Source organism: Limanda limanda, chromosome 21, assembly GCF_963576545.1.
Source record: "Limanda limanda chromosome 21, fLimLim1.1, whole genome shotgun sequence".
In the NCBI taxonomy this organism is placed as follows: Eukaryota; Metazoa; Chordata; class Actinopteri; order Pleuronectiformes; family Pleuronectidae; genus Limanda; species Limanda limanda.
In genome coordinates, this window is record NC_083656.1 from 8,747,879 (window position 1) to 8,773,164 (window position 25,286).

Here is a 25,286-nt window from a genome sequence, read left to right on the forward strand (position 1 = left end):
AGAGGACGGCAATTATTCATCGGGGCCCTACGCTGGTGCGACAGAACCAAAGACCAACCTGGCAGCCTCCAACACAAATAAATATAGAAAGCTAGCTGATTAACAGAGTAGTTGTATATCTAACACAATGTTTTGATTTCAGTCGTTTCGAGTCATTTGTCTCGCCTGTCTGTCTTTTGATGTCGGACGGCTGTTCCAACAAAGCAAACGACACCGCTGTTCTACATAGGAGAGTCGGCTCGGGTCATAATTTTCTCTTGGAGACCAAGAGAAAATTAGCCCACGTGGCCCTGAACCCGACAGGCATTCTGTTCCTGTGTCCGACCCCAACCCAAGCCTCATGTTTTCCCTAATGCAGGCATGTGCAGCATAAGAAAACACATGTATTCCAGCTAACAGGACCAAACCTCAATATCATTTCAAAATCTTGTCCGAAACGTGGCCCTACTCGTCAGGTTTAGAGGTCGGGGGGTATCCACACTCTACTACAAGCTCCTCAACCCCAGAGGTTACAGTTCCTCTACTTGACACTTGCCATTCCCTTTGACTGAAGCCTTTTCATCACACCCAGCTGTATTTTTTTGCCTCCACAAAAGGCAAACCTTACATCGACAGCGAGAGAGGGAAGAGATCTGTCATGGAAAGCGGGAGAGAACCGGCTGTGAGGCTCTCGTGTCACGTCCCTGTTCATGTCGGATCCCACCTCGTGTCACTTGCTCTCTCTGTCTCTACCTCGCATGACATTTCCACAATAATCACTTTGGTTTATCCCACTCAGCTGTGTGGAGGGGCAGATGTTTGTCGGGGCACTGTATTCCTCAGGATTCACATTGCTCTAATCAAGATTAACCACTCTTATCTATTCAGGGTGTGTGTGTGTGTGTGTGTTTGTGTGTGTGTGGATGCTGGCTGTCCCAATTCCTAATCCATGACGCCAAAGCTGTATTGTATAATACAGTGGACGAACCAATTACATTCCCTTTCCACGACATAATTCTCCCTTTTAGTGGCTCGTAGGCTAAGCTACATATTGCATAAGGATAAACTGCTACATTGCTGGTGAGGCGGATCATCATGACCTGCTGTGTACATCCATCCCACTACATACAGTACAGTACTTGCATATGGTTTAAAAAAAAAACATGAAACAGACGCAACATCTCAGCACTTTGTTACTCAGAGGCCCCCGAGGAGCTCCTGATGAAATCAACATGCTCTGCAAGGTGAGCCGACCCCGGCCGCACACAAACTGCTGCCATCACATGTTTACCAAAGACACTGGAGCGCGGTGGAGGACAGAGCGTGTCCGTGCAAACAAAGCTGCAGTGTTTAAATCAGTGTTTGGTGGCAGGGGAGGACGATATCTGTTTCCAGTAACAAGCTTTGTTTGATTCCAGCTGTGACACAACATCTTTTCCAGAAATATTTCAGGCAAAGCGACAACTCAGTTAATTAGGAAGTGTCCCCACATAGCCGGGGACGTCTCAGGGATTTGATAAACACAAAATGAATGTGTGCACACAGATAGCTAATCTGTGCTTGCAAGTTATTTACTTCTTGTGCACGAATTCGACACTCAGCTCTGAAAATAACAGGATATAAAAGGTAAGCGATATTGTTATCCTATGTGCGTTCTAGCAAAATAGACAAACTACTCGCAGGGCTAGTCCTATGATACATCTGATCAGCGCTAGTCAATTGCGATAATTCTATTATTCTATTAGCTAACTCCATTATTTCTACAGCAAATACCAGACTACAGCAGCAAATTGTGTGTCCATGTGGTGTCGGAATAATCTAAAAAATGGGTTCCTGGCTCGAAAAATGTTATTGAACGCCATGTCAAGTCAGAACAACTGCCTTAGTCTGAGAAAATGTTGTTATACAAGTTGTGGAAACGCTAATATCACTTATAAACTATTTTACAATCAGCTCTTAGTAGTAACTTCAGAGTCAACTTGTTACACACACTATATGCTCATCTCTCCCATGTCTGACACCAAAGCTTTTAACCACACATTTTATGATTAATGTGAATATGTTGTAAAATGTGTATATACCTGTCTCACCCATTTACCAAGCAAATACTTATAAAAAAAAGGGGCCCATGTGTTGTTTAAAAGCTCTAAACACATAAATACAGCTTATTTTGTTTACTGTATCCATGTTTTTTCCATATTACGGTTTTAAAGCACCTGGAAACACTAAAGTGGGAACGGCTTCCCAACTGGGATAATGGGACCTTCACAGACCTTCTAAATGCACAACAACCACAGTTCCCACTGCAGCAGAAACAGCCAGTTGAGGGCGTCAATTTCAAATTTGTAAGGTATCATTTGAAACCATCTGCTGAACTCTGTCATATAATTAAAAAAAAAAAGACATACCTATGTTGGCGTCAATCCTCGATTCTTCACCACGAAAGTCCCCCCCACCCATCCACACACCAGGCGGAGAAACACTCCAGCGCCTCACGTCTTCTGCCCCTGTGAGAAATGACACGAGAAAAAGAAAAATACATCAATCACCGCCGGGTTATCCATCAATCTCCAAACATTGAATTATTACATTTGCATCTCCCCCTCCCGGTGAAAATCAAGCCCACTCAGTGATTTTGCTTTGGGCTCCGAGTGGCTTCCATCTGCACCTCGCCCGACGCGATACACTGCTTCCCCGCACGGATAAACTCCTTCACGCTCTCGTGCCCATGAAGGACGAATCAAAAGAGCAGCCGATACTTCACATGATCGGCAAGGCATCATAAACATCCCCCGCAGAGTAAGTTCACTGTCGTGGCACATTCACAATTCACTCGCGATTGACAGATAAGCCTATTAAGAGAGGCCTTCACTGTCGTTGAGCACTTAGCTCGGCTGGCAGGGCTGGTGCGTGTGCCCAGTGACATTCAGACCCTTCACAATGACCACATTAGTTCAAGAGGTGAAAACCAATGTGTGAAAAAGCATTAGCGGGTAAGAACTTAATACGATAACTCAGAATATAAAAGAGAGTGTAGACAAATACTGGAATCGTGAGTTGGAATAAAAGAAATATGGATTTATCCTTCTGTTAACAATCTCGTCTTATCTACAGTCTGTCAGCAAGAGTTTAATTTCCCTAATGAATCGATCAGCGTAATCACGAGCTTAATAACAATCGGCAGGATTCTGCCTTGTGTTATTCTTTCAATAAATAATATGAGCCTCTGCTGGCATGTGAGAGAGGGTGAACAAACAAAAGAAAGTACTTTGAGTAGTTTCATTAACGACTACTTCAGTAAATGAATGAATGAAGTGATGAATTAATGACATCTACGTGTAGAATCTGAGAACAAACAAGTGTTGTTATTCAAGTTTTTAGTTCCGATATACATCAAATGTGTAGACATGTATACGGTTTAATCTTAGTATAACTTCCTATTGGAGTATGGGTTCAAGTCAAAGGATGAAAAATTGACATGAGTCAAGTTGGACTATGTAAATGTTAGTCACGTAAAAGTCACATTCAAAATAAGGTCAATAGACCAAATATAGCTGTCTTAGTAAATAGACAATACAAGTTCTAGACCCTTCTTCAAATCAAGGGCAAAGGTAAAGTAACAGCTCTGGAGCCTCATCTTTACGGGAGCAGGTCACTGGGTCGCTGTAAAGAGAACAAACAAGCGATTGGTCTCTTTCTCTTATATCCTCTGCTGAACTCAATTTTTCCCTTAACTCGCTCTCTCTTGTTCAGAGGGCGCGACACTCATTTTCACGGAGTCAGAGAAAAAGTTGGAGGGCATCAGCACGCTTTCTTTTCTGTTCTTTTTTTTCACTCCCCAAATGTTTAACTATGAAATTTCAAGCAGCTAAATTGGATGGTGGAGGAACAGAAAGAATAATAATGTCTTCGGGGGTGTTTGCTCTCGCTCTGTGAATATATGTGAGGAGTAAGTAATACAATATTCCCCTCCTTTATCATCGCCACCTTAACATCTCCGGCTGTACCCTGTTAGTATCGTTTTGGTCAGGCGTCTGCTGGGTGACACACACCACGCCAGTCATCTCTGTGCTTTAGCTTCTCCTCATGCTTTGGTTGACAGGACAAGGCTAATGCTCCATATATAAAAACTGTATAACCATAAGGTGTATTTTCACATTCAGCGGGAGAAAGCAGTCCCCTGTGCCTTGCACTTTTTTAATCCTTTCTTTTTTTTTATCACTGCAAGATTTTTCAGGCAGCATTTCTCCCCTCTTGGAAGTGCCGCTCTGTGAAAAGAGAAAGTGGAGGAGAGCTGGGGGCTCAATGGGCTGGGAGAGAGAGGGGAGGGAGAGGGAGAAGGAGGAGGAGGAGGGGTTGACGCTGGGTGCCTCCTTTTTAAAGCCAGATTCTCCCCAGATACCTCTGTCCTATTCATCAACAGCTTTTCCAGGGCTGTGAAAAATCAATGTGCTCTGCACTGCAAACAGTTCATAATGACGGGGGATGGAGGGAGAAGAAGAAAAAAAAAAAGCTCAACTGCAACAGAATTGATTTGTTTAAGTACAATAACACGGCTCTGCAGCGTGGTGAGGAGGAGGCTCAAGCGCCCAGACAAAGACTGACTGGCAGCATGTAACTACAAGCAGTAATTGATAAACTGCTGGCAAAGTGCAAATCTGAGCTACAGAAATCTGTGATCTAATTAAAGGAGTTTTTCTCTGAATTGCCACAGAGGAGAAAAATACACTTAGGTGACTATATCTTCTTTAAGAAACACTAAACCACAAATAGACATAGAATGGATTTTTTTAAAGTTTTTTAAGAGTAATTGCATTCATTATTTGTTTTGCATTGGTTTAACATAAAGGAAGCATTTGAATTGCTTGTTTTATCTTAACAATCATCTGAGCTGTTTAATATTTAATTCACTGATACTAAACTAATGGTATACCTCCGCCAACAGTCCCCTTAAATTTAATCAAGCTGCACCAAATTCCACACACTCGTAGATATCAGGTCCCGAAATGAGCCTGATCAAGATCCATCAATTATTCATTGGGAAAACAGAGAAAATGTTAAAAGCGCCCTCACCTCTCACAATGTTAGAGAAAGTGATAAAACTCCTGGACACACAAAACAACCACTACTTATTAGTGACAACATTTGATTAAATGATAAATTGACCAATTGACTGATAAAACAACACACACACACGCACACACACGTTATTTGTGCCTTTGGCAAAGCGTCACTACATCCTAAGCCAATTCAAAGCACATGCAGAGTGGGTTTGATGCTGCAGAAAGCCAAGTCATCAGAATGTTTAAAAGATAACACCACGCTTCTCAAAGACTAAAAAACATTGCACATAGCACAAGGTGAAGTTTGAAATCTCCTGATGCTGCAGAAAAATAGCAGGATCCTGGAGTAAGTTGTGTCAAAAACAGAACGGCACAATAAAACATTTTCTCCCTTTCCTCTTTTAACCCGGCCACAGAGGTGCATTTATCATTGTTATTGTTCCTTCACGGGGGCACTTCCAGGTTTAATTGGATCCTCATGAGCCGTTTTCACATATGAACTCTGGACAATGTGCAGGGAATCAGGTCGGGACATTGTGCGGAGTTGCCCTTTCACACAAGCAGGACACAACCAGAGAGTGTCCAGTGTGTTCTCACCGATACAGGAAATATTTTTGGTTTGGGTTCAGGTGAAGGACGGCGCTTGGGGAGAGGACGCAGCAGACATGAAACATCATCAACACTCTCACTCACTAACTGCGGGTAATTACCGATTCTATTCACACATCGGCTCAATTGGATTTCACACAGATATCGCAAGTGTCGGGTTCAACCAATTCGGGAAAATTTCGGTTCGCACGTGCACTTCCTCCAGGTGATGTCGATACGAGAGCAGTGTAAATCCCCCATTGTCGCTGCATTTAGCCACTGAAGCTGGAGCACACAGGGAGCATTCCTCCTCCATCAGCACCAGGTTTAACTGAGTGCATGAGGGAACGCCATCCTGTGCAAAGTGGCCATGGAAGTTGCTGGTGGGTGAGACGGGCGGCGGGAGCTGGACACCACCTGCTGACCCCGGACAATGACAGGAGAAAGGCACTTGGGGAGAAACCTGGCTCGGCTCTCAACGCTGGAGGGAAAAGCTCTCGAGAACCACAGGTTGTCCATTCACCCGGCCGCCTCGGAGGGGATATTAGTCCCAGTGGGCCACATTTGCATTTTAACTGGTAAATATAGTATGCACATAGACATGAATCATGCGAGAACAGGGAAACAATGTGCTGAGGTAAACAAGAATTACTATGAGCTGATGAATATGCAGTTAATTTAATAACGACAGGATGATACTTCAATAATCGTTTGAAGCTTTCCCTGTTTTTTTTTTTAACTAAATAGCATTTGGTTTGAGCCGGAGAACTGTGTGAAAAGGAAGTTTTAATCACACCATCATGTTCTTAGTAAAAACCAGCTCTGAAAAAATCCTGCCCTCCCATTCACCTCCCTCAGTAGTGCTTCACTTCCACTTCATGTTACCTTGGCACAGAAATCCCAAGTCTTCCTCCGGGCTGCTTCCTGTTGTTGATATGCTCAAGACATGCAAGATCGACCGAGATACGCATCTATGCGTTTCAAGAGACGCCCGACAAAGACACTTGAAGTCAAAGGAGGAAGGCTGGAGCAGCTAATGTCGGAATGGGGAGCCCGTTTGCTCCTAATGATTCTCAGCAGAGAAGCTGGTTTTCATTTTCGGAAGATGAAAAGGGGATTGAGTGGAAACACGCTGGTAATCATCGCGCCTCTGTTTACATGTTCACTAATAATGTGATTATATACAAATTAATTAAGGGAATACTCTGACTTCTGCAACTGTCGTGTTTAATTGGGTTGTTTTAGTGACAACAACTTAAAAAGGTTGATAACTCATCAATCTTTCAAATGGCGTGTTTTGTAGATTGTATTAGAAGGGCAACAAATTATTAATTTCACTATAAATTTACATTTTAATTACCATTACTGTAATTCAGTGACTGCACATTTCATTATACTGCAAGTCATAACAGAACATGCAAACAGTTCCATTAGAATACTATTGACATTAAATGTTTTGTCTGATTTTAACCCAAATGCATTTTGACCTGCAAAGCACAAAAGATATGCACCTTCACTGCTTGGTCCACAACAACACTTTTTTGGGGTAGTGAGGACTCTCTGACCAATTGCAGGAAGTTGAGACAGGATTAAACAATAGACGAAGAAGAAGAAGAAATAGAAGTCATAGCCAGAAAACAATGTTTGAACAACGAGGATGTTTATTTGGGGCATTTAAACTAGTGTCAAGTACTGTGCCTGAATAACAAAATGATTCTATTACGTAGATGTACGTGTGTTACACAAAAGTCTTAACTCTGATACCCCGAAATAACAATATGAAACCAAAACTAACTGGATCAAATGTAAAAAATGTAACAAAAAAATTACCATTAATTCTGACTTTCAGTTGTGAAAACACCCATAGATTAGTTACCTTTTAATAAATAATAATCTAATGTACTGCAGCAGGGTTATGATGCCTGTATATAATGACTGACGATCCAGGTTAACAGGGTAGGGACTGAGCCTTTTCCCGACACACAGATCTCAGAGGACATCCGTATGCAGTGATTACACTGGATGATCATGTTGTGGGCCACAGCCATAAACATGAAGTGTATCACTGCAGTGATGATTACAGGTTTAGGGATAATGGCTTCTAACGTGATACATAAGAGAGCATGAGACACCAGCTCAGTTAGCTGCCCAATCTCCACCCTCTATACTGATTAACACAAACGCCGGCGCCTGGTTAAACACCACTGCTGTAATTATGTGGAGCCTCACTTACCTATACAACACACACACAGGCAAATACACTTTGTGCAAAATGGTGCAGTGGTGCACAACTGTGAGCCACCAGATCAACATCACAGCAACTACCGGTTTGTGTGTCTTATTTATGCAAATGCAGGTAATTTACTTCCTGCTGCGCATTACTTCCCAACGTGTTTGCCCTCCAGCATCAGTTGGATGTGTTGAGGATGAACCTAAACAAGTGGAACAATTAAATCAAGTCATCCCAAAAAGGATACTCTTTCAATAAGAGTCATTTAAAGGTTACAGTTTTACGGTTTATTACAACTGTGGCTTAGATTGTTTTGTTTTGGCATTTGATTTCCTACGATTTCCTAGTTTTGTCTATTATTTCCTAGTTCGGGCAGTTGTTTGTGTCAGTTATTATTACACTGACTCAACAAAAATAAGTCCCCGCTTGAGTTTGCTTTAAGGATTGTTATATCATCCAATAATAAATATTAGTGGGAAAAGAAGCTAGCTCAGCTAACTCCTTTCATTACATGAATGATGTCCATAATCATGAGGATTAGGGCAAAATTGTATGAAACTGGATTTCACACAATGTCTATGGGTTTCTTTCTAGTTCAACAGAGGCAGCTGATGCTTATGTCTTACTCACATGAATGAATAGCTTCAATATTATTTCTCCTCCTCAGCTCTCTATAGTGTATCTTGTTTCAAAAGTGAGAGCAGCCCGAGAGGGCGTCTGTATTTTGCTTCCTTTGTTTCCGGTCTTTCCCTGTCGGAGCGAGAAGGTGGTAGCGGCTCCCACGAGGGAAACGGAGAGAAAGGGAGAAGGTGTAGGCTGCTGGCAGAGCCGCCGAGCCGCAAAGAGCTGCTGCGCCATCTGACCACCGACATAAAAATGATGCCCCCTGCCTCACCTCCCCCTGCTCTGTCCTGCTTCATCTGCAAAGCAAATCACATGCCCTGCAGCCAGAGATTCCTCCCCGGTCACCTGGCTGATCCACCGGCCCCTCCAACATGAGGAGGCTTTACTGGAGGTGAAAGACTTCATAGTGTAATGGAGACAAGCACGACACAGAAAAAACAGAGGGCAGATCTTCCGGACAATTTCAAAGTAGGGGTGGGGGGTGTAATGAGGCCTGATTTGTCACGAGAAATAACCACGGACCTGTATTTGCATTTTCAACCCCTCTCTTCACCTCCCTCCCTTATCAGTTCTTCCTCCTTCTTGTAATAAGGAAAGAGAAAAAGCAATGAGAGGGAAGAAAGGGATGTGGGGGGGGGGGGGTTAGACATATACACAGAGGAATCCAGGGAGGGGGAAAGAGAGCACATTACTATTGGGAGGGAGAAAATGATTAAAGGCTGAGATGAACACAATCTGCTGGTTCCAGAGGAAAGAGGGAAGAATTTCCAGAGCCAATAAGCGAAGCATCACGGGGAGGACCTGCCTCTCTCTGCTACTCAACCATGACCAGGCTGGCTGAAGCACATTTCCTACATCCGCCCTTTTACACTCGCCTATGGCATGCGTGTTCCTTGCACATGCAGCCATTAGCGGATCTGGAATATTGATTTAGCTTCCGTGTATTCGTAGGCGATACTACAGCTTTGAAGGCAGAACTGTGAAATGTGGGATTCGTTGCGACTGCGACTGTTGCAGCTAACCAGGTATAATAGTGTCGCGATGACTCAGTTGCAGGCGAATCTCGAGGCAAAAGGGGAGAGGAGCAAGGAAAAACAGCCACATCAATAATGAAGTGAAGGAGATGGGGGGGGGGGAGAAAACAAAGCTGTTCATAACAAATGCGAAAACAGGCAGAGCGTCTCATTGCGAGAGCGCTAACGACAATCAATTAGCAATTGCTCATGATCTTGGGTGCGCCCGAGTATAAGGTGTCTTAATGAGTCCCATTTCCATTAGCTGCTCGACTCGAGAGGCACGAGAAGGAGGCTGCTCCCACCAGCTCCTCCATCTCAATGCCTAATGACTGCAAGAGTGGATTACTCCATCAATTCCTCGCTTCTCTTTGTTTATCCCCTGCGTAAATAATGGTCAACCATTACAATGCATTAAACGGGCCACTCACCGCAGAGCGAACGAGAGGGAGAGAGAGGAGCATGCTCCGACGGCATCCTCCAGTGATCCCCAGGAAATCGGGTAATGCCAGCCATGTGGTGGCAGCGTGGGGGACGGAGAGGGGGAAACAAGAGCGATGGAAAAGGAGGAAATGTGTAGGAGTGTCATATCTAGAAAAACACCACATATAGGCAATCGTGTTCAACCAAGTTACCACAGGACTTGTTTAACTCAGCGGTGGAAGGAGTACCGCAAAACTGTACTCACACCCCCTTCTCTCTCTCTGCCTGTTTCCTCAAGTAAAGGATCAAATATCTTTTTCAGACAAAAGCATAAAAGGGAAGCTGTCGAGTAAAATATGCACAGTTCCCAGGTGAGAACCATAAAGCAAATAATAGATTCCAGTCATGCCCTTTGCATAGAATGGATAATTACACCGCAATGGGGGTCCATAGACTTTATGTGGCAAAATTACGCTACACAAATCAAAGAGCTGCAACTTCCACGAAAGAATTAACAGCAGAATAGAGCAGCAGAAAAACCAGACATGTATATTTAACTACACAGAAGCTGCAGCCGACACACAGATAAAATGCTAGAGGTTGTTCATGGTGAGCTGCAAGGATCAGTTTGTCAATAGGCTGCACACACCTGTCTGAACGTCATTCTGTGAGTCTCGTGCAAAGTCCTCCACGATCTGCTCTAGATGGTTAACACCTCACTAATGGTGCGAGTGAACGCTAAGGGATCTGCCGTCAGTGTTTCAGGGTTTACACCAGGACCAGCCTGCACCTGCTGGGCTCACGGCATGGCAGGTGTTTTTCCCTGAAATATTTGGGTAAAAAGCGGTCGAGAGGGACTATTTCTTTACTTGAAAATAGTTCCTGGGAGGTTTTCACAGCTGGATGTGTGAATTATTCTCAGCTTCTCTGTATTTCTCAGAACCTGAGCCAAGAAAGTCAAAACCATCCTGTAATTTGGGGGATTTTTACACCGCGGATCTTAATGAGCATCATCAGTGATGTTAAGAGATGGATTCAAGCTTCATCATCATCACACAGAGGACTTTATTTGTGCCATATGAGAGAGTTTTAATGTACCTCTGCTGCTGCAGTGCTTTCACACTGAATTGTATCGATCGATATTTCACCCAAGGCTCCGTCCCTCCCTTTCCATTCCCCTCTCTCTCTTCCCCCTCGCGTGTCACAGCACCGGACAGGATCAAAATTAGACATATCAGCAGAAAAAACACACAAGTGGAAATGATCTTGCCGCGGCGGCCGCTCGGGTCATGAATTCAGCTAACAGTGCTTATCACAGGCTGCTGCTATTAGTCTTAATAGCTGCGGTGACAACCCGCCTTGAGAGAAGATGGGCTCTGCTTCCCGGAGCTCACCACAGACAGGTGATTCTCATCTGCGGTCTCGCCGTGTGTCGTAGCAGAGCCCAACGCCGGCTGAGGAATGTCTGGCGGCTTATTGGGGTAAAATAATCAGAACCTGACAGGCAATTACAGACAGCGGAGCCGTGTGTTCCCTCACACTGCTTCCATCGAGCAAAAATTAAGAGTTCAATCAGTCGCATTCAATCTTGAATTATAAGGGTGTTAAAGCCCAAAACACACACATATGCTTTGTGCAAATATGACATACTAATACAGAATATCATAAGCTGCTTTTTAGTGATCAAGTGATCTACGCAGCGGGGTTAATACGTCACTTCCTGCCTCTGCCTGCTGCACCCGGATGCTCCACCTCTCGCTTGAAGAATGCAGAGGATTTGGTGCTGTTGTGAAAATTGGTCTAGAAAACCTCCTGCTGTGTTGTGCACGTGTGAAGGCCAGACTGTGGGTGAACTCCAACCACCAACCATCTATGACTCCAGTCTGACTATTGACCATTATTTACATCATGATGTTTATATGAGTTGCTAAATAGGATATTCCATTTACATGTTACAGATCGTTGTCTGATTTTGACTTCACTGTACGTCCAGTAGGTCACAAGTCCAATATTACTGGTGCCTGAATTTAAATACATACACTCTTGGGCATTCTCTTCTTCTTCCTTATTTTTCCATTTTGTTTTCATCTGAACCCAGGTCATTCGTCGTTAAGCTGGTAATAACTGCCAAACATGTCGATGTTGCAAAATTCCGTGTGCAATTAAGATTAAAATGTGATTAAGGTGTATGCATGTCTACATCATGTGACTGAGGTCAGAATACTCCACATGTCTTAATTTGATTATTGCTAATTTTGAGTATGACCTTATTCGGGTGAGGGTAATCAGAAAATGCAATTTACATAGTAGTGTCTTATTCAGACTTTTATCCTAATTGGGTTAATATTGAAATATTGGTTTCCATGCAAACATGTCTTTTATGCTGCTTGCACTTAACAGCAGAGAGAAAAAGCAAACAACTATCCTAACTATAGGAGAGGCGGTGGACTAGTGGCAGAAAACTTGGACTACTGGCAGAGTAGTCCAAGTTGGTCCAACTCTGGTTCGATGCTGGTTGACTCCAAGGTTTGTCTCCTCGGAGTTTCGGCGGAAACTTGCCTGGATGGTGTAACGAACTTGGACCTGTCCAAAGTTCAAAAAGACTCTTCTCTCTACCCTGTCTAGTGCCCCTGAGCAAGGCACCTTACTCCCCCAACATCTGCTCCCCGGGCGCCGTACCTGGCAGCCCACTGCTCTGCTCTGCAGTGTGTCCTGCACCAGATGGGTGAAATGCAGAGGACTAATTTCCCCAATGCATGAGTGTGTCTTTGCATGTTTGTGCATGTGTGTGGGATTAATAAAGTGTATCTTCTTCTAATGAACAGTTAAAAAGGCACGTCCTTCGTATACGAGTCGAGCTAAAAAACGGTTTAAAGATTGCGAATATCGAACTCTGCTTATTGCTCAACACTCAACTCAAATTCATCCAGTTGCTCCGTGTCTGCTGGATGCATAAATAAAAAATAACTGCTACGTGTTGTAGCTCTAATGAAAGCTTGCAGCTCGCCTTCAGCGGGCGGCGCTACAGAACTTTAAACCCTGCGATAAGATGTTTCTTGTGAAATGTTCCCCGGGAGTTATCGCTGACTTCTCTTCCTAATTCCTATGTACACAGGCTCGCACATCTGACCCCCTGTCAGAGAACAAGATGTTTTCTAACAAGCTGTTCATCACCGCTGCCTCAACCAGGAATGTTTCCAAGTTTCGACCGCCACTCACACAGCTTTGCCTATGGAGAAAAAAGATCAGACTTTCACTCCTCACAACCTTGGACACCATAAATAACTAGTCCTTCATCACGCTTGTGAGTCCGGTCTACATTCAAACAACAAACGTTGAAAGAGCTTGCCAGCAGCGGCGTGCGAGGGGGAGTATTGCCAGGGTCAAAAAGTGTATGTGGCATCGGCATGAATGTCGTGGTGAGAAAAATGATTTTTTCCCCTCTGAAGTAAAGGTTACATTCTGTAGCCTGTCGAGGAGCCGTGCTGCGCTGCCTTTGAATGGGACACACAGCCGTGCCGGGCTAAAGAGATGGAGCGGCAAAGTGAAAGTGTTTAGTTAGGTACCTCACAAAGTAACACCACATGAAAGGAGCTCATACAGGCAGCTCACATCAGAGGAGTCGGGCTACATCAGCACCACCCGTGCGACAGAAGAAGAAAAAAAAACACTGGACAAACTAAGATCCTCCATGTGCCTAAACGTGAAGCCACTGGTTGGAAAACAAATGTCAGGACATCTTTCCAGCCGGAATGCTTTTCCAAAACGAGCCAGAGGAATCCTCCGCCACTGCACTCCTCCACAAACGACCGAGCTTGTGACTGGGCCCATGTCAACGTGCTCCTCCATTTAGACAGGAGGGGGAGGGCGGAATTACTTTGATCCACTTTGAGGCATGTCTTCCTTTACTGTCGAGAGCCTGTGAGGGTTTACAGCAGGAGGGGAGACGCCGGCGCATCCATTCTGTGGAAAAAGCTCGAGAAAAATGGATTTTGCCACAGTGGCACTTCCAAGCCCGAAAAGAGAAGAGATGAAAGTGTTAACTAATTACAGCGAGTTTGAAGGATTCAATGTTGCCGCAACTTCCAAAAACCACAAAGAGACAGTCGGCCCATCTGAAACTGTGGCAACCTCTCATCATCGCTGAGAGATGACACTATTTTAACAGACATGACAAAGTGCAGCGATACTGGGCAGAGTGGGCTGCAGCTGCAGATCTGAGTGCAGAACAATGGGAGTCTGTGCTGATTTCGAGCCTGAACAATGGCAGGATGACATGGAGCCTGACAGACACACACAGAGCAGCAGGATCCGCACTACAGACAGGAGAGGCAGCTTCACAGAGCAACTGCGCTGCCAAAACACATCTCCTCGTCTTCCTTTTCCCCCTTCCAACAGCTTTTATGTGTTTTGGCACCTCTGGCACTCATAACTCTGAAGTGAACAGTCAAACTTTGAGCGTCACCGTGAGCACAACCTTGTGGAGGGAAACGAGTCGCTGCCGAAACACGTGGTGTCTGAGACTCAACGTTCTGGTATTTACAAACTGTGAATCTCATCAAATAGCTTTAGTAACAAATCAGACAAACAGGAGAATAATAAAAACCATTATTGATTCAACATTTTGGGTAAAAACATGTATTTGCTCTCATTCTGTTAAATATAAAGTTAAAACAAGCAGACAGTTAGCCTAGCGTAGCATCAAGACCTGAAGCAGGGGAAATAGCTAGTCTCGCTCCATCCAACAGTAATTGCACCGTTGTCTGGAGCTGATTCTATCTAATTAGTTTGATCTAAATGAAAAAGGAAAAAGTGCCATTTTAAATGTATTTGTATACTTCATATTTAACAGACAGAGATCAACCAGAGCAACAAAAACAACAATTTAGTTTCAAAACTAAACAAATTATGTTATTGCTGATGATTGGTTTTAGGCAATACCAACCCTGAAATTGATTTTTTTGTACCAACAATGAAATCAAATGAATAACAACACAAAAGAGATAAAAAGACAAAATAAAGAAACATAGTATGAGAGAGCTGGATCCAGGATGTGATGAAACCCGGTGTCTTCCCCATGTCACTGAGGCGCTCAGAGCGTCCTTCATTATTTATGTCCTCAGAGCAGGACTTGAACTGGCTTTGCTTCTCTTATCAATCATTTATCTGCTTTCCATTGAACGCGCCCCCGATCCTCCGGTGTCAAATCAGACATGAAGTGGCTGAAGAGCCGCCCGTCTCAAGTCCTTCCGTAATTAAATGAGGCGAACATGAGCCTCCAACACCTGCTCTCCAAGTGATCAACAATGCTACGCTAATGTGGGGATCCCGGGCAATCCCAAGCCCGTCCGTCATTTCAAACACGACACTCAGGCCTCATAAATCTGGAATAAGATGCCGGAGCCCGTTTCTGCTGACTCCCGTGCGTGCCCTCGTGTTGGGAAAACCAGAGATTGAATCCGATTCAAATATTTCCAGTGCTGCCTTTCTCGCTTTGCCACCTCGCGCCCCTTGTCTGAACAGGATCCCATTTCGCTCCACTACGGCGGGCGCTTGGCTAACAGCAAACATAATCAAACTTTGTGGTCTGTCTCTCCGCCGAGTGGAATTGAAAGCCTATCGTGCAGAGTTCTTTCGGCGGCAATCTCCAATTACCTTGTGCGTGCAAGTGTTCACTGCGCTGGAACTTTTCCATTTCATCATTGCACTCAAGCTGCCGCCATCACAGCCAACCGGCGGCGGCGGCACAGAGGACCGTGACACCCGTGCACTGCGGGGAGACTCGTCCAAGCTGCAGTGAATTCCTGGTTTTGTCAGGGAAAAGATTCATGTCGATCCGAACCACAGGTGCAGTGCCAGTGAGTTCTTTTTCTTTCTTTTTTTCAAACCGCCACAGTGAAAAAGGGGGAGGGGCAACGCTCAGCTCCCCCTCGGCTATGTTTGTCACAATTACTCAGTAGGTCAACTTTCCCCCAGTCTCATTAAGAGGTAAAACACTGGGGCTAGAAAACTCGTTTTTTCTGACCCCCGCAGGAAATGTTTAAGCTCCCTGAAAGCCACTGATGCAATCGTTCCCCGGCACTCACAATGGGTTTGGGAAACTAGAATGAGGGATTATTTGATGTAACGTGCATTCAAGAGGCCAATTCTGCCCGACCAATCAATACTAATCAACAGCGAGATGACAGGAGATGAAATTCCCTCTGCTGCAGCCAGAGACTCGTGTGTCAGGATTTAGAGGCTGCACTCGAGCTGTATCTTCTCCTCCTCTCATATATACAAAGGTTGATAGCAAACAAATACGTTTATACAACTATTAATTTTGTCTGAGCCACAGCACTCGAAATTGACATACTTCATAAATACTTTGTGAGTTCAAAACATTGCTACATTCAAATTTGACACATGTTTCATTCATGATTCCTATTTTAGATGTAGCAAATAAAGAGACAGATACAGCCCTCAGGAGGTGGAGACCAAACATGAGCAATATGGAGTACATGATCGACTTCCTCAGATGGATAGGAACATTAGCTAACTTGCTAACAAGCTAATATGTCAGTGTTTTATTCACAACATGTCTTCTGAAGTAACAGTACTAATACCACAATGTAAAATATAGTCAAAGTAAAAGTACTGCAATGAAAACTTTACTCAAGTTAAAAAGTGTAAATATTCGGGCTAGGTGACAGAACAATGATGAACTACTGATGTGAACATTTTTATTTTGAATAAAATGTTTGCCTATATCACCCAGCCTTTGTGTGTATAATCAGGATAACGTAACTATAATTAAGAAATGAAAGTACTCAAGCATCTGCATCATACTGTGTGGGTTTAGTTAAGGTGGAGCCAGTTAGCAATCTTTAGTTTTTTACATTGCAATTACTTAGTATGTTCACTGTACTTCCTATTTGTGTGTTGTGTTAGATATTTTAGTAACATGTATTACAAACCCTTCATTTTGTATGTAAACGCTTGTTAAGTTAACCAAGCAAGAAAATGTCTCTGTCGTGATGTGTAAGTATAAACTAGCAGGTAAAAATAAAACTCCAGTGAAGCACAAGTGCCTTAAATTTATATTTAAGTAGAGTACTTGATAATTATACTGGATTACATACAGATCTGAATCCTTCTTTTGGCCGAATGTCATTTCATCACCCTGCGAATTATGAATCTACAGCATTCACCGTGTTGACAGAGTGAGGCGCTGACAGGGCACAGCCTGTAGAGGGAGTCTTTCATCCGGGGCGAGCAACAACAAAGAGCACCAGCTTTTCATGTTAACACAGGAAACATATATTTAATGAGACAACCACTGCAATCGCTGCTGCCACGCTAAGTGAATCCGACCCCACACCGCAACTCGCCGGCGCTGCCAAACTACAGTCACGGCCGTCTAGACTGAGGCCGAGCTGCCACGGGGGCCCCCCCCCCCCCAAGAAGCTCTCGAGCCACACAAGGAACTCGGTTTGCTCCCCTGGTTGCGGTGAGGAAACCGAGGAGGGAGCGAGATCCCTGCAGAGGTCAGAGCGCATCCCCGGAGGTGTCGGGGGGGGGGGGGAGTAAATGAGCATGACTGCAGAAAAAGGAGGTTATACCCAGAGTCCCCCCCCCACCCCACCTCCTCCCTTCTCCTCGTCGTGGGGTGCCCTCAATGACTCGTCCCTGAACGCCTCGGAGCACAGAGCACCCCTCTCATGCCACGCAAATTGGAACCGGAAACAATTGTCAGCTCCGGGGGGGGGGGGAAGAACCACCATTTCATCTGAAAACAAACGTAAAAGGTGGCGAGAGAGAGGATCTCTGGGACGACACGGACAGGGGAGGAGCTGCGGGTCGGGGGGGTCAACCTCGTCTGAGGCCGCTGCCGCTGGTTCTCTGCCGCACGGCTGGTTGAAGGCTGACACCAGTATCCGGGCCCATGAATATTCAGTGACCAAGTAAATGAGGCAGATAGCACTTGACATGTTTAACATCCACCTTTGGCACCTTCCCTCTACAAAGCCAACAAGGTGAAGCAGCAGAACAAATCTGCCGGGTGTGTTTGTGGGCGGCAACAGTCCCCCGCTGATGAATCCGACGCTTTCTGAACAAAGAGAACGAGGTTTAGTGGGCGAGCTACATCAAAATGAGCTGGACTGGATTTCCCTCTGTGGGATTTGAGTTACTAAACTGCTGGGTATTTTTTTTTTCTTCTGGAGAGTCTGGCAGAAAAATGGAAATCTTAGCATTACGCCTTGCAATATGCTGACATTTACATTCTTAGAAAAAACATGTTTCCCCTCAACTATAATCCCTGCTGGTATCAAAATGTTTGCTCTCTAAATATTTACCAACCCTGAGTCACATCTAAAGCCTAACACAGGCACCTTGAGACTCGACTCTCCCCCCCCCCCCGAAGTGTTGTGTCCCAAAGGAAATGTTGTGAAAGCACTACAGACTATCTCGCAAGTGAGTAAACTCTCTGAGCGCGCAACACATTCCTCCAACACCTCAAACGGCTCAGAGGAATAAGAGAAACAGAAAAACTGCCACCGACAAACTGCTTCTGCTTAAAATCAGTGTCGCTCCGACGTGAGAGACAAACATTTGCTTTTGCATGCACGCAGTTGTTTTTTCTAACACCGAAAAGCAGAGAGTAGTAAATGTGTGACCGAGATGGGCGACGAAATGTAAATATTGACACTTTGATAGTAGTCTCCATGCGTAGCCAGTTATAGCCCTTTAACATCTGCTCAGTATTATTCCAGGTGAGGAGAGATATTTCTTATTAGGGCTGTAACTGACTGGCTGAGAGTGCTTACCTGAGCCGAGGCTTCTCATGCAGCTCATTCTCTGAAACGTGAAGCTTAAACCAGGTTTTCCACTTTTGGGCAGAAAACTCTATTTAGTAATGAATCGATTATGAAGAATCTTGCTTGTTATTCTACTGGTCACTTCAGTATTACTCTGCTGATCCATTAACCCAGTCTCCTCCTCAGGTGGTACATTCTGGTATTATTTACCTCAGACTTTATGTCATGTTCATGTAGGATTAGTACTCCAGCAGTCCATTTTTCTAAATAACCAAGTATCAGAAACATTTTAATCTATTTGTGGTTCCAGCTTCTCAAATGTAAGGATTTTTCCTTCTTTAAATCTTTGTAAATTGAACATTGCTACATCGTAGGCCTTTTGCCAGTGGTCACTTGGGTTGTTGCGATATATGGTCAATTATGTTTTTACCATCCACACAGTCAGACTTCATTGTTTCAGTTGCAATTGTGGGAGAATGCAGTGAAGTTCCCTCTATAATGTGAGAACTTATCTATCACTCTTTAGTCTGCGTACCTGTCACTTGGAATCTATTGCGTGTGAGAGTGAACTTTGTACACGTGTATGTGCACCAGCCAATATTTCTATGGGTCACGCTGGTATAAATACATTTATTAAACAGAGATGTTGGTAAAGTGGGAACACAACAGGCTTGTGCTTATTGCTCCACCCAGCTGTGTCTCTGCAGCCCCAACTGCAGCCCGGCTCCTAAATGAACTGAGGTTGTGTGCCACTAAAAAGCCACACACACACTTACACCCACACATGCACTCTAACCTCCTCTTACCCCGGTCATTACCCCCCCCCTGCCTCCTGATAAGCTGGTGTGCCAGGCGTGCCAGCGCGGCTGATGGCTCCGTTTGCACAACCGCTCCATTGTTGCTGTGCAGAGTGGACAACTGCACTTTGGACCTTTCAGTGGGGAAAGCCTTTTATTGTGTTTCCCTTAAGGGCATCCGCTGTGGTTTATCTGCAACCTGCCAACCACACACACACACTTTAAACACTGCATTAAGCATATCTAAGGTTAGAAAACATAAACAGTAGCCGCTGCGTTTCCTTCACTGCTGCTGCTGCTGTGATGCTGGATTAAATACTGTGCAGTCACTGCGGCTGGCGGATTTTCGGTTTTATCCAAAAAAAAAAAAAAAAAAACACCCATAAAAAGCAGCTGAATTATCTGTGTGGCTGGAACCTGATCCACTGCCAGCTGACCTTTTCCACAAAGCAATATTAAACGTAACAGTAGGGCCGAGTTAAGTGATCGCAGTTTACGAGTCCATTTAACTTGATTCAATATTGGATGACAAATGATTACCTTGGTGGAGTAAAGCTTACATACACGTAAAATAACCCCGGCACTCACAAACACACAGCTTTATCAAACTTAACAATCAGCTCAGTGTCTGTCTGCTGCAAGTCTTGCTCAGCGTAGGGCCGAACAGAATTTTAAAAATGCACGATGAGACGAGGATAAGAAGAAGAAGAAGAGGATGCATATTAAATATCCACATATATCTATAGTTGTTTTTTTCTGCTTCTTTAACTCCATTAAGCTAAAATGGATGTTTATTGAACAGAGGCTGCCTCTGAATCTGGTCAACTGGCCAAATGGATTAAGTGAATCAAATCCCCCCTTTTTTTTTTTTCCTGAGTGGACATTGAGGAAGTGTCAAAATGAAAAGAAATCTGTTTTGCCCCTTAAAGTCCTCGATTTCTTCATCCCGCTGTAGAACAAGCTGCTTACCTTGCAGAAACGGGCCGCGACACATTGCTAGACATGGCCGGAGCATTAAATTATCCAGACGCACACAATCCACACATTTGATTCGTGTGCAGCCCGAAGAAGAAGGAGGAATTACATGACATTCAGGCATCCAGCTCAGACTTTAAAGAAACAATGCAGCCTACTTTGCGCTCTCCTCACTGCTCTCTTTTCAGCCACATCCTCTTGGATTTTATGACGCCGGTTAAAATGCAACCATTAAATATTCATGTTTGAGGGCTTTCACCCATGGAGCAGTTTCTCCTTCTCTCCCACTCTCTTTCTCTGAGCTTCAGAGAAAATGAGAAACTTTTTGATTTTATCTGGCAGTAGCTAAATATTAAAATAAAAGAAGCTCTGGGAGTTCAGCAAAGTGGAGACTATAACTCATCTCCGCCGAAACGTTCCTTCGCCTCTCATCCTCATTGTTCTTACATTTTCCAGACGGCAGCGAGTAAATTAACACGACAAACTGCGGAGATTAATGGAAACAAACACTCAGCAGCTGAACAGGGACATTATGAAATTTGATGCTTGACAATCATCCCAAGGAGAAAAGTGTTTCATTTTTCCTCCCCTTAAGTCATCAGCAAACATCGCACAGCATGCAACGTAAACTATATCTTTGAAAAATATTGCTCATTAATTTTTCACTTGTTGTCTTGGCTGTTTATTATGCAAAACATTTCCTATCAGGAGCAAAAGTAATGACACAAATAATTCATTCTTTCCCTCCTTTTAGAGCTCGTGGCGTGTTAAAATCCATAATATATAGCGAGTTAGAGTGTCTATAAAAGATTAAGGGCGAAGTGATGTCTGCAGGTGTAGACAGTAGCATAAATAAGGCTGAAATGTGATTTCGCTGCAGTGAACATTAGGGAAATTTTGCCCGGCTTTATTTGGGCTGATGTGATCCGCATACAAATCGCAGGATGCAACATTCAGGGGCTTCTCCAAACAAGTGATTGTGTAGACAAATGAAGCAACTGCTCCAACACGAGTGGCTCAGTCTTTGTGCTCAAGGTGGCAGAACGTGTGCGACAATTTCGCCGCCATGAGTTTATTCACGTGCTGGAAAAGAAAATGACAATAGCGTCGTTGTTGACTGAGAGCTTGTGGAAGTGCCATTAGTTCATTCACTCCGAACTAATCTTTTGAGCAAATTGCAATTCATGCCGCTCACTAACAAACCAGGGGCTGAATTAATAACCAGGACATTTGTGGATAACACCTTGTCAGCTGAGCGGTGCTTTGGACAGCGAGCGGGTGAGAGGAGATCGATTCCCTTTTTCATCAGCCACCGCCAAACCTCTCCTGCTTCAGCACCGGGCAGCTGATTGAGATGATTCAAAGGGATTTCTTTTTTTTTTTTTTTTTTTTTTAAAGAAGCCAGTCGCCAGAAACTTTCCATCGGTGCTCATCGCCCGCGTTTGATCCCCGACAAGCCAGAAAACAAAAGGTGGAGGACGGCTTGCGAGACATGAAGGCTTTCACAGGCATTCTTCCCGTCTTGGAAGGCTGCCCGCTCCTTTGAAAAGGGGGTTTTCCTTCAAAGCGAACGCCAGTGACATTACCCGTTGCTCATACCAATTAAAATTTATTGAAAACATCCAGGAAACGCTGTACGGGCTAATATCATCACAACTCCGGCTCGTCAAAAAACAAACAACTACGGCGTTCAAAAGGGAAGCCTTCTCCCCGGCCCTTTGAGTTTATAACCGGCGTTTAATCCGCTGTAATGATTTGCGATATGACAAGTCAGGCAAAATTTACTGTGACAGATTGAATGGGGCGCAACATAAATATAATTACAGCTCACACCCTCTTCTCCACCTCCCTCCTCTTAAGGAAGTGTCTGTCGCCGCCGCACAAAGACGACGCAGGACACAAGGCCTCCGGTGATTCTCAAGATCAGCTGATGCCCCCAAAAAATATAAAGTATATAATAAATAAAATCAAAAGCAACACATCGTGGACCTATCAGTGTGTGATGTAGTAAGGTCTCTGGAACAGGTGTGTTTTCTGAATTTAAGGTGATTCTTGTTGATAAAAACCAAGAAGTGACATTTGACCTCAGACACCAAAGGTCAAGCAAAAGCACCGAGCAACTGTGAGGGTTGATTCTTAAAGAAAGCAGCTGTAAGCAAAGATATGAGAGACATTTTGAAGAGGTAGCCTTTAAATATAATTTATTAGCTATTTAAAGGTTTGACAAAACAGAAATTGCTCCAAAGATGTCATAAAAAACACTTTCTTTTGGTGAAAGTAGTCAAAGAGCAGAGTAGGACAACATAACTTGAAAAAAGAGATTGTTTCGCAGAATTGGAAGGATCCTATAAAATGAGTTTATTGTGTTTCTGTTTGTTTAATAAAATCAAGAAGAAGAAAATATATTGCATTGAAGAAAACTGGTTGATATTGATTTAGCGCACTCGCAGATTTTTGTTAATGACTATACATCGGGGGGTAAAAATGTTGTGGAGCGGCGAGAGTCTTTGTCCCGAGCAAAGTCATAAACTATGCGAGAAGTGGCAACACATAGGGGTAATTCTTCTAAAGAGACCCACTATACCACCACCCCCCAGCCAACCCAGATTAGGTTTCACATTCCTACCTCACAAATAACACACACACAAGAGAGAGAGAGAGGGAGAGCAAGAGAGAAAGAGAGAGAGAGAGAGAGAGAGAGAGAGAGAGAGAGAGAGAGAGAGAGAGAGAGAGAGAGAGAGAGAGAGAGAGAGAGAGAGAGAGAGAGAGAGAGAGAGAGAGAGAGAGAGAGAAGACACTTTTGTTGTTGAGACATTTCTGACCTCAGACTATTTCATCTCGCTGACGATGTTTACACCATGAGTCAAGCACAGGGATATTTTCTCTCTTGTTCTTCGTCCAAGATGTGGAGGATCTGGCCCCTGTACCTCCCCTCTGCCCCCCCACCCCCACCCCTCCATCAGCTTTCATGCTAATGTAACACACATTAGTGAAACCAGCCGCACGTGGTGACACGAAGGATGCTGGGCCCTCGGGTGAGCCATCACCCTCTCCCTCTCCCTTCCTCCCTCTCTCTCTCCACATGCCAGGCACATCACGGGCACAGCCTCGCACCACGGCGACTGTGACTCAAACATGCCCTGCTTTTAGAGCAGATGGTCAAAAATAGCGTCTGCCGTCGACATTTTTGTAAGCCACTGAGCCCGTTGGGCCACACACGGTTTGCCAAGAAGGAGTAGGGGTGCAAAGTGTACAGTGTGTATAAAAATAATGTGGCGAGTTACAGCTTTGCTCTGCTTGATACTGACAAAATGAGAACACCCTGTTGTTTGAAAAGAGCTTATGCAATCTGCCCCTATAAATAGGAGTGTGAAGTGTGTCTGCCTGTCTCCCTCTGCGTGTTTACATCCAGATAACGCTGCCCAATTAATTAGCATCATCAGCACTAGTAGTAGTTGTTGTTGTTGTCGTTGCTGCTGCTATTAGTGTGTGTAACTATTTTTGCTGTTTCTGCTAAGGCAACAGTTTGTTTCCCCCAAAGTGGGACGCGACCCTCCAGCGAATGGACGAGGGGAAATAAGGAAACAGACAGGATGTGTTTACAGAAGAGTTATTTAAAGTCGCCACTGGGATAGCGGCGCACGTGGCTACCGGCCATATTTTTGGACACTTGCATGCTGTGCAGATACATGACCGCATATTTCATGTCCCGATTTCTCAGGTCATTCAGAGAAACATTCACCAGCGCCAAGTTATTAATCTTTTCAACACTTGCCTGTTAAATTTCCAGGATTACGTGTGCTTGGCACTGTCTTTTGTTCCTGGAGGTGTCTTATAGTGTGTTCAGAATAAGTTAGGCAGCTCAGAAATGTCCTTATTTGACATCTCAATAGGGTTTAAAATGATCCAGCATACTTAAGAGTCGTTGATTTGAAGTTCTATGCCTACATACTATTTGTAATATTGGATTTTCAAGGGTTTTTTAATCATTCTTTTTGATCGTTCTGTTCTTACTTCCATTTTTAAAGCATATGCTCATTTTGGCCCCTACAGTTCCCATCATGCTTTGGGTGATCTAAACAGGAAGTCTGTATTTATTTACCTCTTGGCGAAACTGCACCATGAAATGTCTACTTCAAGATACATTCTCTGGAACAATCGCTGAAGATGTCCAAAAAATGCCCAATCTCTCAATGATAAAGAAAGAGTAAAGAAATCTGCCCCTTTATCTTTATCAGCGCCAACATTTTTATGGGTTCATTTTTAACACATTACCCATCTTTTCACCAAGTTTCATTCAAAATCCATTCAGTGTTTTTTGCGTAATCCTGCGAACAAACAAACAGCCAAACCAAAGGATAGGGGTGAAACATGACAAATAAAGCAAGAACTGAGGTTTTAGCCCCAAGTTGAACTCCGGACATTATCGAGAATGGACAAAAAACATTTCTATCACTGGAAAAAGTAAGCAACGGAAGAGTAAGGGTGGAACTTTTGATCCAAGACGAATCGGTCGGACGCTGAGGGTTAATGTATTCCACCGCGCTCAGTGCCGAGACTTCTCTTGTGTTCTCCTTTCACTGCCCACAGCTGTCACGTCAGTGTATCAGCTCGGCTCTATGATGCATGCCTTGCACCTGGGTAACCGACCGCACACAGACACCGTGTTAGAATGAGGGTACAGTGTAAGCTGACACACAGGCGCTGGGTGTGGTGTCGCTGCTGTCTGCAAGTCATCATCGGTTACAGCAGTCGTCCTGCTCGAACCGACCGGTGGAGGGAAAATACGGGCCGTC

The 25,286-nt window shown here is 44.2% G+C and overlaps 1 protein-coding gene across 1 annotated transcript in view; it reads right to left on the reverse strand.

Moving 5' to 3' along the window:
- The window catches only part of LOC133028014 (zinc finger MIZ domain-containing protein 1-like), a 111,265-nt gene that overhangs the window by 78,137 nt on the left and 7,842 nt on the right, over positions 1-25,286 (reverse strand). The window contains exon 2 of the mRNA XM_061095205.1: positions 2,388-2,486. The gene's annotated coding sequence lies outside the window, so the exon portion shown is untranslated. The remainder of the gene's footprint in view (positions 1-2,387; positions 2,487-25,286) is intronic.